The sequence below is a fragment of the Asterias amurensis genome, chromosome 12, assembly GCF_032118995.1.
Source record: "Asterias amurensis chromosome 12, ASM3211899v1".
NCBI lineage: Eukaryota > Metazoa > Echinodermata > Asteroidea > Forcipulatida > Asteriidae > Asterias > Asterias amurensis.
In genome coordinates, this window is record NC_092659.1 from 9,524,248 (window position 1) to 9,544,441 (window position 20,194).

The 20,194-nt window shown below is 36.5% G+C and overlaps 1 protein-coding gene across 13 annotated transcripts in view; it reads left to right on the forward strand.

The window, feature by feature from the left end:
• The window catches only part of LOC139944753 (muscleblind-like protein 1), a 247,418-nt gene that overhangs the window by 5,199 nt on the left and 222,025 nt on the right, over nt 1–20,194 (forward strand). The window contains exon 1 of one of the 13 annotated variants that reach the window (XM_071941830.1): nt 1,086–1,102. The exons of the other annotated variants lie outside the window; for them this stretch is intronic. The gene's annotated coding sequence lies outside the window, so the exon portion shown is untranslated. Of the gene's footprint in view, nt 1–1,085; nt 1,103–20,194 lie in introns of those variants that run through there. 13 annotated transcript variants of the gene reach the window in all.

Genomic DNA, 20,194 nt, shown 5'->3' on the forward strand with positions numbered 1-20,194 from the left:
GATACATGTATTGGTACACACAGTGCCTGCTTGATGCATGTTCCATGTGTTGTTTACTGTGCATATGTGCTAAACAGATAAACTAGCTTCAACCACGGAGGTATTTCTACCTCCATGCTTCAACCTTTAGTCACAAAATGGAAACTATTTGTGATTAGTCTTATCTGTCTGTATAGCATGTTCAAATTATCATTGTGTGGAGAAAAACAAATTAAAGATAGAAGTTAAAGTATTTGTTTTTTAAAAATTAATTTATAGAAACTACAGTACACCAAAACAGCCGAGTATCAAATCAAAAAGTATTTGATTGCGCCATAAAGAATTGCGTCAATAATAGTGAAATACTTCAAGATTGTCATACATGTATGTAAAAATGGGGTCCATTGTTGTAGGTCAAAGTAGACCAATGGGTGCACTGTTAAATTTTGTATTTTCCACTCACAGTAACTGAATTGGAGTAATTTCACTTAAACAAAAAAAATGCTCAGTCAAATTGTTCTTACTAATAAAAATAAACGTACTACAAAGCAAGGCTTGTGTGTCAAGCCAATTGATGTGTTCACATAGGCCTATTATTGATTGATGTGTTCACATAGGCCTATTACATGATGTAATTAAGACCATATGATGTAGAAACTATCAAATCCTGCTTTACTGACAGTGAACACAAAATTAATGTGACATGATTTCAAAGCACTTTTCAAAGATGAAGAGTGTTAATAACGAGTTGTTCACCCCTGTCTGCACTCTGTGGACTGTTCATACTTGTCTTATATGTGGGATGTGCTTGTCATTTCAACACTTTTCTCTCTGTAAGACACTGCTCTAGAACAGCAAGGGTCGTGGGGTCAAATACCATCCGAGTAACATGCCTGTGATTTATTTTACAGGACTCGGGAAAGTACTAAGTGTACAGTGCTAACACACATCGGTTTATGGATAAAAACCAAAATGAAAAAATAATTTCTCTCATTGATAAGACACTGCTCTAGAACTGTAAGGATTGCATGGTCAAGCACCAACTGAAAAATAATTGCGTTTTTTTTTTTCCTTTTTTTTTCACAGGACTCGGGAAAGTACCGAGTAAGACAACGGTGTAAGGGTAAAACCAAAATTACACTTGTTCTCTTCTTTTATTTGTGTAACCTTTCATACATTGAAACATTGTCTCACTGTGGCTACATAGACCTTCCATTCATAGGAATTAACATCCTGCTAACTGGAACAAGGTCAACCCGTTTTCATCTCACATTCATGTCTATTTTCCCAGGAAAGACACTTCACCCTGGTATTAACTTGCCTAACCCTACATGTACTCCTGAGCTGGGGTAACTATTTCAATGGAATTTCCCAGGAGATGCTTTTTTAAGTGTGGACAGACTGATCAAACTATCATGGGGATTGTCAAAAGGAAAATATATCGTGAACAGGCTATAAGAAACCTCAGATGAAGGTGTACATGGATAGACCATGAAGGTAGAAATTTCTATTTCTACATCCATGGATAGACTGTAAGAAAAGTGTTAAATGTTAGGAGTTGATTGTCATGCCAAACAGAAGCCAGATGTCATTTTGTAACATTGGTCAGCTTGTCATGTGCTGAACACATCCCCTCAATATATTTTCTGTTGGAAACACTCATTGAAGTATTTTTCTCTTTTAAAGCCATTGGACCCTTTCGGTACAGAAAAAAAGAAAAAAGTTCACAGATTTACAAATAACTTACAGGGTTTACAGAAGGTAATGGTGAAAGACTTCTCTTGAAATATAAGTCCATGAAATGCTTTACTTTTTAAAGGAACACGTTGCCTTGGATCGGTCGAGTTGGTCTTTGAAAAGCGTCTGTAACCGTTTTTTATAAAATGCATATGGGTAGAAAGATGTTGTAAAAGTAGAATACAATGATCCACACAAACATGCCTCGAAATTGCGTGGTTTTCCTTTTACCTGGTCGACTAACACGTCGGCCATTTATGGGGGTCAAAATTTTGACTCCCATAAATGGCCGACCATGTTAGTTCGCACAGTAGAAGGAAAACCTCGCAATTTCGAGGCAAACTTGTGTGGATCATTGTATTCTACTTTTAAAACATCTTTCCAACCATATGCATTTTATAAAAAACGGTTACAAACGCTTTTGTTTTGACCAACTCGTCCGATCCAAGGCAACGTGTTCCTTTAAGAAAACTGTAAAACAATATAAATTCTCGTTAGCGAGAATTACGGAATTGGTTATAAACACATGTCATGACACGGCGAAACGCGCGAAAACAGGAGTAATAATAATAATAACCCGTTTTTATATAGCGCTTTTCACACCCGGAGGGCGTCCCAAAGCGCTTCACATTATTACCCCTGGTCACTGGGCCTTAATTCACTCCTTAAACCATCTCAGCTCCCTGGTAGGGAGTATGCAGCCTGTGCAACATTAATATGCGCTACTCGGCTAAATCAACCACAAGAACCATCTCTGCCCTCACAGGTACCCATTTACCCCTGGGTGGACAAGATTTTTTTTCTGAGCACCAAAACTTCCTCTACTTTTTGAATACTGGAGTGGGTTTTTCCGTTGTTTTCTCCCGACTCCGATGTCCGATTGAGCCTAAATTTCCACAGGATTGTTATTTTATATATAAGTTGTGATACACGAAGTGTGGGACTTGGACATTACTGTTTACCGAAAGTGTATAATGGCTTTAAGCTTATTTTTCTCCTGATATTTAAAATATTCTCCTAATGTTTAAAAATATATATCAAGTAAGTTGGCTATGTACATGTAGGTAGAGCACCAACATGTTAATCTGGAGGTGACGAGGTTCAAATCTTCCTCTTGTCATTTTGTCGTTGTTCAACCCCAAATTTAAATTTTTGTAAAAATGATGTCATACAGCCTAACCCTCTTGCGAACTTAACATTTCTAAATTATAAACAAATCTGCAAACATGTAGATTTTGTCAAATAAAAATATCTTTGATGAGTCTCTGTAGTTACCATTTTTAATCAAAGTTTACTTAAGAACATTCAACGGATTCTAAACATTGAAAGTCTTGTCTTTGACGCTGACAATAAAATAAATGTACACATATTTTCAAGAGAGCCTAAGGCAATAACATAGCTAAATATTCTCCTCCTCAGTAAACATCATTGATAAAAACTTGCAAATTTCAATTAATGTGTACATATTAGCGTATTAGTACAGTTTGACTCAGTTGGACATGTGTGATGTGCATTTAGCGCAACCTTTTTCCTTTGGCCGCTACCTCCATGAGAATCTACGCACACATTATCCGCAATGTGCCAGACAGCCTCTCTCTCCCTGAAAATTTATTTGTGGGTTAATTTATGTTTTGCGGCCAAAGCGCTCGGTGGCATTAAGAAACCCTGTGCTGGAATGGAAGAGACTATATGCACAGGGCTGTCTCCTTGTGTGGTAAGATGGGGGATGGGTAGTCAGGGTTGGGTAGGAGATGGTTAGAGTTATTCAGCATTGCTAACCAGCAGTACAGGTGCCTAATGTGTACATAGATGGGAGAATAATAGTACGGATTCAACCAGAAATGTGTACGCTGAATATATTTATTTATATTTATTCTAAGTTATCGATTCTTCAGTTTAAGGGTCACTAAAGTAATAGATTTTTTATAAAGGCCCCCCTCCCACATAACAACATAGCCTACATGTACACACGCATGTATCATTTTCACAATACAACAATCTTTACAAATGCTTTTCTTTGCCGGAGCAATCCTGACTCTGAATCTCTCTGTAAAGAAAAAGCACCAGACTATTTGTCTTCTTCTGTGTTTTCTTACAGATAAATGTTTATAAACTCATTGCCCGCTATTGCTAAGTGCATACTCATTACTGCTCAGTGTGTTCACAAAGCATCATTAGATTACCTGATCTTGTCCACCATGTAAGCTTACCACCATGTCTATTATTCTTTTAGCTTAAAATCTAACAAGCAAGGGTGAACATACTTTACATGAACAATTGGTAGAATTACAAATAATAGCCTTCTGCAAATTTCTAAAAGTTACTGAAACTAATCTGTTTCAATTGTCTGAACAGTTCCAACCTAGTGTCTGTACTTAATGCTCACTTGGAGTGTGTTGAAGTCTGAGGTACCCGGGTTTAAGAGGAAAGGATGCCCCACACACATTGTAAGCACACTGGGAAAATACAAACACTACATGTTGTCAGCCTGGCTTCATTCAGGTTGCATTGATATAATTCAAGTGTAGGAGCGAAGAGCCTTGGATAAATCTAACCCTGGCACATGTTGTTTTCTTGACTCACATCTTACATGTAGATGACAAGACCTTACAATGATAAATGCCACAGCATGAACCATCTGGCTTCTTGCAATGCTTATTAAATGCATGACTACATCTGGGACTTGTACTGTACCTTCCTCTCAACCCTTTCTTTTGAACCTTTTCTAGTTTTTAGAGCTTATTTTGTAAATATTTGCCTTTATCTTTGTCCACAGTGGTCAAGATTACCTACAGGCACCTCCTTGATTCAGGTGTACCACACTTAGCCCCTGCCAGTGGAGGTCGTTGGTTCGAATCCCAATAATAGTCAATTCTTTGTTCAACCCTAAAAGTCATTTTAAAATGTACCCAGTCAGTTTTCCTCGTCGTTTTTATTGATATCTGAAACAAAAAGTCACATCCCCTTATGGTGATCCCCTGGCTGCTGCTTCCCAGGTTGTATCGTAATTTGGGTGTGATCCCTGGCTAGACCGTGGTTAACGGTTGTATGGCTTCTGACTGGCACCCGGTCCCCAAACAAACATAATGACAAAATAGGGACACCGTCAACATAGGGCTAGATAGCTCAGTTGAAAGAGTGCCGGCACAATAATCCGGAGGTCGTTGGTTCGATTTCCACTGTAGTCAATTCTTTGTTCGAAGGGTAGTAGACCAAACCACTGATACGGCCAAGTGATCTTGCATAAAATAATACATCTTGCATTTAAAAGGATAAAATGTACATCAACAGTTTGAGAGGAGTTGCATGACTCAAGTCCTCATGTTTTGTTGTGGTTTGTGTACAACATTTTCACAATAAGCCTTTTTGAGGTATGGCAGACGTGATACGCGCGCGTCACACGCCGCGACTGATGCCACGCTCACCATGTTGGTGGTCATTAGGTTTACGTGTAAACACTGCGTCGCCTAAAATGCGCACTTCACTGAATAACATACGTTCTATTTCTATGGTCAATACGCACAAATTTACCACAACTTTACAGTGTTGTAGCATTGTGTCCGCCATATCTCAAAAAGGCTTATACCATGGCAATTTAGATTAGAACCAAATTAAACCTATGGCATTCAGATTTCTTATCAATATTTAGACATGGTATTAAGTTAGCTTTCAATTCATTCCCCTGCAATTTATTATTAATAACAATCTGATGATTAACTATGCAGTTTGTCTTTACAGAAGCCTTATTTGTAATTCTGATTGCCAATAAATAATCAGCATTTAAATCAGAAATTTGAACTAGTCAAAGATCTTGAATGGCAAGTAAGTTATAAAGCAGCCCTTTGTTTTGTATGGTGTGCATTATTTATTTCATTCTGATGATTTGGACAAGCCTTGCTGTTCATAAAATACCAGAAACTGGTCAAAAAAAAAAACTGAAACAGCAAGTACATACTCATTTCAGGTTCACTATTGGAAAGTAGAAACCTAATTTTGATTTTCCAACGGTTCATTATTTCTGCAAAGTCCTCTTGTTTATGATGAATTAACTATGGAATCAGCTTGGAATTTGTCTTGGCAGCATTCATTTCCCCTCTAATGCTTGATTGGTCATGTCTGGACCAGCCCTATGAATGTTGACCATCAACAACCTCTCATTAGTCGTTTTTAATGAAGTCATGCCAACTGACTGCCATGTGTGGCCATAGACAGGACAGCTACTTGCCAGATAAACATCCAATGCATCCTATGCTGCAAATTTGTCACCATTGCCGCCAGTCGCAAAAAACCTCGTCTTCATAATTAAGCAGTGTATTCACCCAAGGACACGAAGTATCAAAACGCAGATGTAAGAAGATTACATTAATTTCAATCCACAACTTAAAAAAAGACAACAGCCTTCATCCAACATTCATATTGTATGTTTCATTGAAGGTGTCATCCCCCCCCCCCCCCCCGAACCTGAACAAATCTTTTTGAACAATTTTTCTGAACATTTTATAATGTGTACTTCAAGAAACATTCTTACATCAAAAGTGACATCACTAAAGAAGGAATTATTCTTGGGATAAAACTACAGGTTCATATGACCAACTTCAAACAATTTCGGCCTTTAGCTTCAAGATTTGGGCACTGGCCTGGTGACCAGTCTTTTTTCCTTGTCTTTTTCTTGCACTCTGTGCTTTTTAACAAGTGTTCTGCGCCTCTGATAATTTTGTATGTAAGGGGCGCAATATAAGTTTTAAATATTATTATTATATTAAGATTCAAAATGAACAATTAGTTATCAGAATCTTGATGGGTCTCATCTAGAGAATAATCTTCACTTACATAACAATAAATTTGTCTTGTTTTTTTTTACAGGAGAGGAATTTTTATTTTTTATATGAAATAATATTGTAGCCACATCATTTTAATATTAAAGGCCTTGCCTGGCTGGTTGATAATTCCCTTACATTCAGTCTTTCCCACTCTGTGAGGCCTATCCAATAATTGTTTGTACACGTGTACAATTAATCTGCTAAGAGTCTGTTATGTGTATCCCCCATAGATTGGTTTAAATGATGCCCTTGATCTACTAACCATTACCCAGTACCAATGTTATGGTCATAGAATCAAAATAAAAAACATCATATTTATGGTTTCAACAGATATTACACAGACTGAAGAATCCTGCAATCCTGCAACACTTTTGTTTTTGTTGAATACACATTTATTTATTTTTCATGAATACCCCAGACAGTTTTTCTACTCCTATTGATGGAGAGCGCGTCACGTGGGGGTGTTTAAACGGTTGATAAAGACACAGCTGAAGCTGTTTAAGACCGGCTGGCTTCCGCGTGTCGGGCGCGCGCAAGATTATCACGCTGAATGCAATTCAAAGCTTTTAGTTACAGCGCGTAATATATGTAAGCAATAATGCGTAATCTATTTCTAATCTCTAAGCGCGCGCGCGTACACACAACCCACGCGCATCAAACAGATTCTTCACAAAGTTTTTGAAAAAATTATTTCAAACCTCAAATTTTCAATTGTCAAAGTGCCTATAGAAAATTGTATTTTGTTTAACTTTTTTTTAACAAAAGGGCATTTATGAATGGGAATAAAAGAGTAGAGCCTCGTTGCCGTGCGAATCACACAGCAACGACCCTGCCTGTTTTTTAAACTGCCGTTTAAAAACTCGTCACTACCCTTTTATTCCCTTTTTAAAAGCATAAACAGGGGAAACTCATGTTGTCTAGTAGTGTTGGCTCTTGTTCATAAGACACAGCATTATAATTATTAGTGCGCAAAGGGAGTCCCATCGGTTTGACGGTTAGCCGGGCCGAGGGAACTTCTGTCTGGAATAATTTCTGCATGAGCGAACAAGTTTTTCCTATTGACTTCACCTCCACCTCTGCGCCAAGAAGAGTGTGAGCGTGTGTATCATCACTCTGCATTTTGTACATGTGTGCAATGGCTTCAGTTAGATAGCGCCCTTCCTACATATTGATGCTTGCTACTTAGTCGTGATGCGTTCATTGCCAACTAGCCAAGTCTGGAAATTATGCTGTAGGGGGTTGTTGAAAGCCTTGTGATTTAAAGGTTAGGGATTGCCTTCTTGGAACTTGAACCTGCACATGTTTATGTGTGATTAGCATGCGTCTAGCCATACCTAAACAGAGTAACATCTTATCATTTACTGGGTTAATTTTTACCCATCTTTCTCACACTATGTGATTAGAATGTATCTCGCTAAACCTGCAATAGAGCAACTCTTATCATTTGTTATTCTAACTTGTTTCATCTTTCTTAAAATTTAATCCATATTGGTGTTGTAGTATCTTAATGTTGGGGAATAGCTATTAAAAATGTTTTCCCACGAAAGTAAATATCAAATTTGTTGTTTTTCATTTAATTCAGCTCTCAAATTCGTTAGCAAGTTGTAACTTTATATGCCTAACTGTTAATTGACAACAATGTATTTTGATGTAAAATTGTCCTTTTTTTCTTCATGCGATTGATGTTATTTCTCATCATTTTGTTTTGATTGCTTCTGTTTGATGCAGTCCTGATAGATAAACACATATGCTGAATAACTTAGTACACGAATACCATGTACTCTATGCATGAAATTAGGGAGTCATAGCGCAGTACATGCAACTGGTTAGCAGACTTTTTTGCTGTTGTAAAATAAATAGTTAATGCTAATGACCTCGAACGTAGTTTTTTATTTTTTTATTTTTCATTTAAAAAGCTGAGTGGAATGAAAGGATAATGAAGTTTACCAAACACACCGTGAGAAATCATTCCAGCGGACATACATATTAGGGAACATCCTTGCGGAGAATGGATGAGAACATTATTAGAGTCATGCATTAACTTGATGACATTTTTTCTTTTCACAAAAAAGAATAAATGAGTGGACTATGGCAGCATATGCACTGATAAATATTTTATCAAAGATTTAATATGAGATTATCGGGTTTTAAAAACAGTCAATTAATTTCCATTCTGTACTTTTTAAACATAACGCAACCAACCTGTGTTTTTTTTTTCATGACTATTGATCACATAATATTTGATTTAGATATTAGGGATTTGAATTAGGGCTTTTGTGTTTGTACCATGCATGAACACTTTCTATTGTTGCAGTGTTCATGTAAATTGATTAGTAATGTAAAGTAATTGTTTTCTTGTACAAATTCTACTAAGTTATTCTATGCCAAGCAAACATGTCGTCACGGGACAATCTGAAGGATTTTTTTTAAACTTACATTTATGTCGTTGTGGTTTGCTCAGTTTGCTGGCACTAATTCTAAATAAGAATGCTACTTCGTGACCACAAGTTTTCTTACTGTTTTGGGGAAAAAGTTCTGTGCAGGCTCAAATCTACGAACTCATCGGGACAGTTCGGTTGGCAGGATTTTATTTAATGGACGAGTAAATAAAGATCTGACGCCATCTTGGTCATGTTGCCTGTTTCCATTATAACAGAGAAATGAATTGCGCACACATGGCACCAGACTATTATTTCAGTCAGCCTCAGTTTGGTGACAATGAGTTGGAATGGAGTAAATCAAGATGGAAAATTTTCATCTATTAAAAATATGAAATAAATATAGAAGTATAAATATATTTATTAGTTCTGAGTACTAGCACACATCTGTGTGGGTAAAACCCAAATAAAGATTTCATAAGATAAACTGTATGTAAAATACAATATAAATAAATAAACATAAAAATGTATTGATTGAATAACTTGGCATGATCATGGCAACACACTGAAGGAGATGCAACTAAAAATTACCATGCCCGGCAACAATCACAACATTGAATGTTGCGGTGGCGGCACAGAGTTCAGTAACGTAACCTGACGGTTCATTAAATCTTGACAAAGATGCAAGCTCATGTCACCATTAAGGGATTGCTAGCTCTTTTGTTAGACTCCACCCACTCTCCTGGTTTGCCAATGCCGTATGTTCACGAGACGCTGCTCTATTCTAGTTGAATTTCTAGTAAGTTTCCCCCCTTACCTAATTGTTACCCAAACCCAGATCCCAACAAAGCATCGTCGGCCGATCACACAGCTGGCATTGCTATTTAAGGATGCAGAAGTAATATAAGGAAAAATAGGTTCATTTAATAATAACACAGACACAATGAGTTAGCTCGACGGCTCTGGGTGCTTTTGTTATATTCCTTCACTGGCTGACATTTTTTATAAGCTCATTATTGAGACTCAATGCACAATTTTTCTAAGAATATCAGCGCAAACAGCTAACAAAAAAAATGAGTGTCTTATCAGATATCAATTTCTCAATAGGTAAAGGAAATTCAAATGGATTTCACAAGTGAAAAAAATGAGTTTGACTCTACTTGCGGTTACATTTAAGTAGGTTATTTGGGAAGACATTTGAATGAAATTATAAAATTTTCACTGTGCAACCAGCCTCATGATAAAATTCATCAACTATTTCACCTCAGCAAGTAATATTTTAAGGGAAGCTTTCTACTATCATAATCTTCAAACCTTGTAGGTTTAATGTAAATCTGTGGACATTGTGCTTTGTGTCCTATAAAGAAGACCCAAATCCTTTAAGGTGATGTTGACATCATGTGGAAATGCTGCCAATCCAATCAGCTTGATAATTCCTTGGCCTACATGTAATAGAGGTAGAGGTAAATCATGTCATTATAACCCTATTATGCTGCAGACATTCTGGGAAAAAGTGATTATGTATAGAAGCATAGAATAATAAATTGAGCGTGGATAGAGACAGCATAGTAGGCCTGGGCGAATTATTCGAATATCCGGTTAATGGCGAATAGGTTTTCCTATCCGTAACCGCGAATGCCTTTTTTTTCTTAACCGGATATCCGCATAGGGCGCGAATACCTATTCACAAACCGGATAATTCTGTAATTACAACCGAGTAACCGGATATTCTTTAATATCCGAATATCCGCGGACGTCGGGCGACAACTGATATGAATGTTTTGTCTGAATCCTTAAGAAACTTCTATTAAGACAGCATAAAACAGCATATATTAAGTATTTAACTATGCTTACCTCCGTGAAGAGTTAAAACAATGACATTTCTGACGTAATTTGTTCAAAGATTACAAAAGTTTTCCTTCACGTAGAGTCAATCACGATCAAAAGAAAAAGCAAATCGCCATCTTTAAATTAGATCCGGTCATTTTTATGAATGAACCGAGTGACACTGTCTAAAACTAATATCAATCCGCCCATTTTTTTTTTTTTAATAGCGCCCTCTAGCGGCGAAAAAAACTATTCGAATATCCGGTTAATTTCGGATAGTTGGCCAGCGGTATCCGAATAAAAAAATTTCACTATTCGCCCAGCACTACAGCATAGGCCCTAAAAAAAGTGATTATATGTCATTGTTTGTTTTTGATGAATTTCCCTGATGTTTTGTTTCTGAGGCCAAAGCAACAGGGCCAAAGCGAGCTCTTGGAAATGTTAAAATGAAGAATTGGAGTTAGAATTGTTATGAACGCATCATTTAAGGCAGTCGACGCTATTGATAATTACTCAAAATAATTATCATCATGAAATCTTACTTGGTAATGTGTAATGGGGAGAGGTTGGTAGTATAAAACATTGTGAGAAACGGCTCCTTCTAAAGTTGAGTAGTTTTCGAGAAAGAAGTAATTTTCTATGCATTTGATTTTGAGACCTCAAATTCTAAATTTGAGATCTCGAAATCAAGCATCTGAAAGCACACGACTTCCTGTGTTTTTCTTTCGTTATTATTTCGCAACTTCGATGACTGATTGAGCTCAAATTTTCACAGGTTTGTTATTTTATGCATATGTTGAGATACAGCAAGTGAGAAGACTGGTCTTTGACAATTACCAATTTACCACGTCCACTGTCTTTAACATACAGAAATTTGACTACCATTGGCACATAAGACAGTTAACAGTTATAAAACAGTTATAAGTTTAAAAAAAATTGTTGTAACAACGCAAACTACACAGATTAAAAGGACGGAAATATGTACACTCAAATAAATGAAACACCCATCTATAATAAGTACGAGCAAATTTACAAAGAACCCATTCAACTATAGGTGTACAGATGTACAACTACCATGTTTTTTAAAAGTAGTTCTGTTGTGTATATTTGGTTTGCGGTAGCACTATGTGTGTATCTACTTGCCAGGTAGAGTTTGTTCTTAGAGAACTGTCTTGCTTTATTCAACTACCGCGAAGTAGATGTTCTGGATCCTAATAAGTACGAGCAAATTTACAAAGAACCCATTCAACTATAGGTGTACATATGTACAGCTACCATGTTTTTTAAATATAGTTCTGTTGTGTTACATATAGGCAATTTTATTTGAGAAACCAATTTCCCCAAATTGAAAATTATTTTAGTATTATCGTAAAGTATTTTTAATATACACACAATATTTGTGTGATTAGCAACTGTCTTGACAAAAATATTAACATCAGAAATATCATTTTAGAAAAAGAAATTGTTATCATATCAGATTTTATTTATCACCCGTCCTGTACCTCAAAGTATAAGATCGAAAAGTTACCAAAGAACTGTTCCTCAAAACTGTGACCATTTATTTGATGATGTTTTTACAGGTCAGTTAACATTATTTCTGTACAGCTTAGATGATTGTCTTCTTCAGAAGTGAATACTGCCAAACCTTACAAAGGAAATGATCTGACATTATTTTTTCTTCCGGGAGCAGTGGGTCACATTATGTTATTTTTATTCCTCATATAGACAGTTTGCTGATCACATGTTGTTTTCCTGTTTATCTTGGGTTTTGAAGTAAAAGTAAATGGACTTGGACTGTTAGGTTGAAATGTAATGAAATGGAAATCTGCCGCTACGAAAACAAAACTCTGCGTGAAAAAAAAATCACAAAGACACATGTTCTCCCCATACAGCATACCTGTTACAACATTTGTTAACAGTCTGACTCCGTAGTGTTTTTAATTGCTTGTTGTATGGATGCGACGGGAACCAGATAAAAAAAGGCCCAATACGCGGCTAGCTTCTGTACATGTGATCAATAGGAATATTAATTACTCCATTTTTCTCCACTGAAGAATTGCATGCCTGTAGCTTGTTGGGCTTGAATTAAACCATTTTTGAAAACATTCTTTATGGTTAAATAGTAGTCTCATTATGTTGTGGACAGTACTGACACATTACAGTTTAAATTGTAGTTTTTATTTTAGTTTGATTCAAAACCTTATACCCATGAAATATCCACCTACAATTCAGCATAGAAACAGGCCTGAGAAAAGACACCTCGATTTAGAATTGTGACGTTGTGTAATGCAATAGCAGTTTTTCATTTCTTATTTAATTTTTTCACCGGACTCGGGAAAGTACTGAGTATGAAGTAGTAACACACATCGGTGTATGGGTAAAAACCAATTAATATTCTTTATCCCCGATGCAAATTTAACATCTCTTATAATCGTTGCGGTACCTGCTGCCAAAACATAGGATTCGAACTGCCTCTAGCTACCGGGCAAATTCGGTAGTCTAGTTGGTAAGACACTGCTCTAGAGTTGCAAGTGTCGTGGGTTCGAATCCCACCCGAGTAACATGCCTGTGATATTTGTTCACAGGACTTGGGAAAGTACTGAGTATACAGTGCTAACACACATCAGTGTATGGGTAAAAACCAATTAGTATTCATTGATATCGTTAACTGCATCTCTGTTGTGATTTAGAGTTTTCTCATCAATTTATGGGGTCAAAGGTTTTAGAATTTTGATTTTGGTTGTGATTATGAATTATGGTTAGGGAACATATTGATTTGAGTGAATTACCAAGTATGATCGATTCAGTTACTTACTCTGCACAACATTATCTGTTTAATCCCGTTAACTTTGTTCGCCACCTTGTTGACGCAAAGCCCTAATAACACAACTTTTCTTTTGGTTTCCTTTTCTGAAGTAATATTTGTGGACTCAGTTGGAGCTGTTGAATTGTATCTGACAATTAAGGACGCAGATTTAACTTGGCGAAGTCTTGACTAAGAAAGTAGCACCTTCAAATTTAGTACCCTTTAAATTTGTAAAAGGTTGACTTAGGTGTGCTCATTTGAAGGGAACAAATTACACCAGTTCTTCTCTACAAGGTAGGAAAAAACACAATTTTTAGACAGGAAAAGACCTCATTGTCCCAGTTTCTACATAGGATGTTAACGGAGATCCACCCTGCTGTGTCAACAAAATCAGTTTCCCTGAAATGAAGGGGATTTGTGACCAAGTTAAAGGCAGTGGACACTATTGGTAATTACTCAAAATAATTATTAGCATAGAACCCTTCTTGGTGACGAGTAATGGGGAGAGGTTGACAGTAGAAAACATTGTGAGAAACTGCTCCCTCTGAAGTGCCATAGTTTTCGAGAAAGAAGTAAATTTCCACGAATTTGATTTCGAGACCTCAGATTTAGAACTTGAGGTCTCGAAATCAACCATCTAAACGCACACAACTTCGTGTGACAAGAGTGTTTTTTTCTTTCATTATTATCTCGCAAGTTTGATGACCGATTGAGCTCAAATTTTCACAGGTTTGTTATTTTATGCATATGTTGAGATACACCAACTGTAAAGGCTAGACTTTGACAATAACCAATAGTGTCCACTGCCTTTAAAGCCATTGGACCCTTTTGGTAAACAGTGTTGTCCAAGGCCCACACTTTGTGTACCATAACTTCTATATAAAATAACAAATTTGTGAAAATTTAGGCCCAATCGGTCATCGGAGTTGGGAGAAAACAATGGAAAATCCCACCCTTGTTTCCGCGCGTTTCGCCGTGTCATGACATGTGTTTAAAATAAATCCGTAATTCTCGTTAACGAGAATTTATATTGTTTTGCTGTTTTCTCAAAAAGTAAAGCATTTCATGGAACAATACTTCAAGAGAAGTCTTTCACCATTGCCTTCTGTAAACCCTGTAAGTTATTTGTAAATCTGTGAACTTTTTATTTTTTTTCTGAACTGAAAGGGTCCAATGGCTTTAAAGCATGGAGGTAGTAGAAAGCACTTTCTATCTAGTTGCCAGACTCTTGTACGTATATTTGTCTATTAGGTCACTCACAAACATAATTGAAAATTGAATTAAATGTACATGTGGCAAAAGTTCATTCAACTACATGTAGCGTAACTTATTAAGGTTCTGATGGACTTTGGTCATATGAAGTTGTTTGTTTTGACCTTCATATTCATTAATTTGCTGGAAATTATTCAAAATTCTTATCTTTAGAAAATGTTCAAATAGAAAGAAAAAAAAACAATGTATTTAAGAGTTAAAGATGGACTTTGCTCAAGTGAACTTGTTTGTTTTGACCTTCATAATCATTAATTTGCAGGAAATTATTCAAATTTCTTATATTTAGAAAATGTTCAAAAAGAAAATTTAAAAAACAAAACAAAACAAAAAACAATTTATTTTAGACAAAGAAAATACTCTGCTGTTGCCCCCCTCCATTCCACAAAAAGGGGGCGGGTATAAAACACAGCAACTGTAATTTACATCCACATTACCTCATTGTATTTGCACTTTGGTTTAAATGAACAATTTTATATGTACCTGCAGTACAATAAGACCATAGTTCAAATATAAACATTTATTCATAAATACCTCAGACAGTTTCGCTATTCCTATTGGTGGAGAGCGCGTCACGTGGGTGTGTATAAACCTTTGTTTATAACCAGTAAAAAGTGTTGGAGCATGGGCGTGACACGCGAGCTTGCACCACCTGTGCTTAAGACAGTTTCTTCATTCCTATTGATCGAGAGAAACGGCTGAAACAGTTGTGCCACATCACACGATACGCGCGACGCGCACAGCATTCCCTTATAAGGAGTTGTTTACCCGATCGGGCCGAGGGCCTTACCATTTCATAGCTGGAGGGGTGTTGTGTTGAAAGAAATCATTGAACAAATTTTATAAATTTTGCATTTATTTTACTTTTTGACCAAAAAGTGTTGATGTTTTTGACCGAAAAGGTATATGAATGGGAATCAAAGTGTGTTGATTGGTTTTCAACTAGTGGGTTAAACCCGCCGAGGCCTGGTTCTTGATAATTTATCTCGACTTCATCTTGGTAAAATTATCAAGAACCAGGCCTCGTGGGTTTAAACCACTAGTTGAAAACCTCTTCACCACACATTGGTTCCCTTAGTAAGAGCTTTCTTTTCCTGCTGAACAGTGTTCCTTTTTAAACCCTTACCTGTGGAATTAAAGCATATTGTAAAAAAAAAAAAAAAAAAAAAAAAAAGCCTGGTGTTTCTGTATGCAAAACCCCAAACATTCAAAGACTACAATTAAAGGAACACGTTGCCTTGGATCGGTCGAGTTGGTCTTTGAAAAGCGTTTGTAACCGTTTTTTATAAAATGCATATGGTTAGAAAGATGTTGTAAAAGTAGAATACAATGATCCACACAAACATGCCTCGAAATTGCGTGGTTTTCCTTTTACCTCGTCGACTAACACGTCGGCCATTTATGGGGGTCAAAATTTTGACTCCCATAAATGGCCGACCATGTTAGTTCGCACAGTAACAGGAAAACCACGCAATTTCAAGGCAAACTTGTGTGGATCATTGTATTCTACTTTTAAAACATCTTTCCAACCATATGCATTTTATAAAAAACGGTTACAAACGCTTTTGTTTTGACCAACTCGTCCGATCCAAGGCAACGTGTTCCTTTAATATTCACAAACTGTGTAAAACTGGTTTTTTTCCATACCAGATCTGTACCTTTTGCTGAAGTTTGATTAGGCCAAAACGTTCTGCCTGAAGCTAGTTTTTATTTTGAAAACACTTGTTCAGTGAGAAGCTGGAGCAATTTTATTCTTTTAATACTTGAGACACAAGGGAGTGGTTTATTATTAAAGGCAGTGGACACTATTGGTAATTACTCAAAATAATTGTTAGCATGGGGAGCTGTTGGTAACTATAAAATATTGTGAGAAATGGCTCCCTCTGAAGAAACATAGTTTTTCGAGAAAGAAGTTATTTTCCATGAATTTGATTTCACAACTTCTTGTGACAAGGATGGTTTTTCTTTCGTTATTATCTCGCAACTTTGACGACCAATTAATTTCAAATATTTACAGGTTTGTTATTTTATGCATATTATTGAGATACGCCAAGTGAGAAGACTGGTCTTTGACAATTACCACTAGTGTCCACTGTCTTACAGTTCTGCCTAAAGCTATTTTTTATTTTGAAAACACTTGTTCAGTGAGAAGCTGGAGCAATTTTATTCTTCTAACACTTGAGACACAGGGGAGTGGTTTGTTAATAAACACCTAATCCAAATTTAGAACCAAAAAGTACATGTAACTCATCCTTGTTCATATACAATTCATAGCAGAATACACTGCTTGTTTCATAAGATACTACTTCAAGATCCTTGAGTAGTCAAACGCTGTATATGATTGTCAGTTGTCCTTTACATTGTGCGTCACCTTCTGAACGTGGTAACCTGAGCTGGGGAGAGAAAGTCTGGCAGACCAGACTGATGCACTGCAAATTTACAGCGACAGGAAATAAGTCACATTTTAATCCACAAGGAGGTAGATTGGGACCAAGAGGAGGATGGGTACTCAAAATGGTTGAGTGATTGCTTACAGTTACTGTGTGTGTTTGTATGGCCTACCCCCTTGAGGGCATTTTTCAATAGGGACAATAGGTCCTCACTAGTCGGTTCTTTGTTTTCATGTGTCCTCATCATGCACTTGTCATTTGTGTACAAAACCAAAAGAGATTACTTGAATACAGGAACAGCAGAAAGTACAATAGGTGTGTCCTCTAACGTAATGGTCAAACACGGCTGTGTGGGTTTTTGTATGCTTCACTGTGGGAATGCTTTGTTTAAAAAATGCCAAGATTGCAGAGATTTTAGGCTGTAATGCTAAACTCAAGGGACACATGTCAGTCCTTACAACAAGCATCCACGAATCGCAGAAGGGTCGTTTCATTTATTTCAGCACATCTGGACACTATTGGTTTTTACCCAAAACTATTGTTAGCACAAAAATTTACTTTGAAAGCAATGGAGAGCTACTGATAGTATAAAACATTGTGAGAAACAGCTCCCTCTGAAGTGATGTAGTTTTTAAGAAAGAAGTAATTTTCTACTAAAATATTTGAGTTTGATTTCGAGACCTCAAAACTAGATTTTGAGGTCTCGAAATCAAGCATCTGAAAGCACACAGCTTTGGTGATAAGGATATTTTGTCTTCGACGACCAATTGAGCTCAGATTTTTACAGGTTTTTTATTTTGTGCATATGTTGAGATACACCAAGTGAGAAGACTGGTCTTTTTGACAATTACCAATGTGTCCAGTGCCTTTAAAAACTCTTAATTGTATTAAGAAAACGACATATAGATTTAAAGAAACTATAGAATCTAAGGGAAGTATAAAGTTGAAGAATTTGTGCTGACAGAGTGGATTTTGATGACGGGTTTTCATTTCTAGGTTAAAACTAGCTGTAGGTCTTAATCAGTAAGGGTTGATTGATAGCAGCTCACGTTCAGGTTTGGAGTGTGTCTGATGGTAAAACATTCACAATGGACCTGCAAGGTGGGAATGTTGAGTCACAATGTACAGTCCCTCCATTCATTCATTAATGTTGCACTAGCGCTTCAGAACATAGTCAGGGCAAAAGAGAATGGCTGCCCTCGCTCCTATTGTGCCAAACTATGAAGGCCTCGAGTGGTTGGTTGGTTGTATGAGTCTTGAGTGTGTCATAGGCTCAACATTTCTCGTCTAATTTATACACAAATACACTTCTTTGGCTGAAAGACACTGGAAACTATTGGTAATTGTCAAAGATTAGTCTTCTCGCTTGGTGTATCTCAACATATATGGATAAAATAACAAACCTGTGAAAATTTGAGCTCAATCGGTCGACAAAGTTGCGAGATAATAATGAAAGAAAAACACCCTTGTCTCACCAAGTTGTGTGCTTTCAAATGCTTGATTTCAAGACCTCTAATTCTAAATCTGAAGTCCCGAAATCAAATTCGTGGAAAATTACTTCTTTCTCAAAAACAAGGTTACTTCAGAGGGAGCCGTCTCTCACAATGTGTTATGCTACCAACCTCTCCCCATAACTCGTTACCAAGTAAGGTTTTATGCTAATAATTATTTTGAGTATTACCAATAGTGTCCACTGCCTTTAAACTAGGGCAGAGAATCGTACCACCCTGAGGGCCTGATTGCAACATGAATGCTAACAGCATAATGCACACCTATTCTATTCTGTACACTTGAGTTCACTCAAATAAATTATTCATCAATTGTGTCTCTATAAAAAAAGAACTACAAAAAAACAGCTAATTGAAAACTAAAAATGAAGACATGATTTTGGAAAAGTATATGATGGTAATTTAAAAAAATTAAAATGTGTACCTGTGGTATGAGTTTTTTCATCAAAAATCCATGAAAACCAATCATTTCCAAATCTGAACTCAAAGTTTTACCATCTAAACTAATACGTGTACATGGCTAGTTAAATGTACCTTTGTTGCTGAAGTTTTGTCCTTTTGGGGCATAAAGTTACCTGGAAGTGGTATTTTTTCAAAATAAAGCTTTTGCACTAATATATGTGTTTTGATGAGTGGAATGTGAATAAACAGTTAACTAAGGTTTAAAAAAATCAGTTCTTATGTTATTTACAAATTTAAGAGTAGACCCCGATCGAGAGGGCGCTGTTCGTGTTGTCAATCGAGGCAGACTTTGCCTGTAATGCGTAGAGTAAACACAATTGCAAAGTACATGTACGGACCAAGTCGTGAGTTTGAACGTTTCAAAAAAAAAAAAAATTGTTTTTTTCCGGCAATGCCGACCAGGTGTATTGCTGCTGAATGCAGAAAAACACTTTTTGAAATGTACCAACTCACGACTTGGACGTAGATGTACTTTGCACGTGTGTTTACTATTCGCATTGCAGGCAAAGTCTGCCTCGATTTACGTCACAAAAGGGGTAGGCGGAGTCAGCCCCCCAAACAACTTTATATATTTTTTAAACATATAAATCGTGACAAACAATTACTAAAAAAATTGTTTTATTGTTCGTAAGCATATTCTCTTATGTTTGAAAGAAAAAAAATTATATTTCCAGGTGACTTTAAAGACTTGTTTTCTTCTTGCATCTTGAATCCATATGACCATTGAACATACACTGTGTTTCAGTCAATGTGGCCTACACAACTGAAAACAACTTTTTCATCAAAAATACATGAAAATAGAGATTGTTTTTGTATGTGGAGTAGCTGAAACAAGGGCTTTGTGTTGAAAATCATTGATTTGTACAGCAACAAGGCATTTACTTATATTAAAGGCAGTGGACACAACTTCGTGTGCCAAGGGTGTTTTTTTCTTTCATTATTATCTCGCAACTTCAATGACCGATTGAGCTCAAATTTTCACAGGTTTGTTATGTTATGCACTGTTGAGATAAACCAA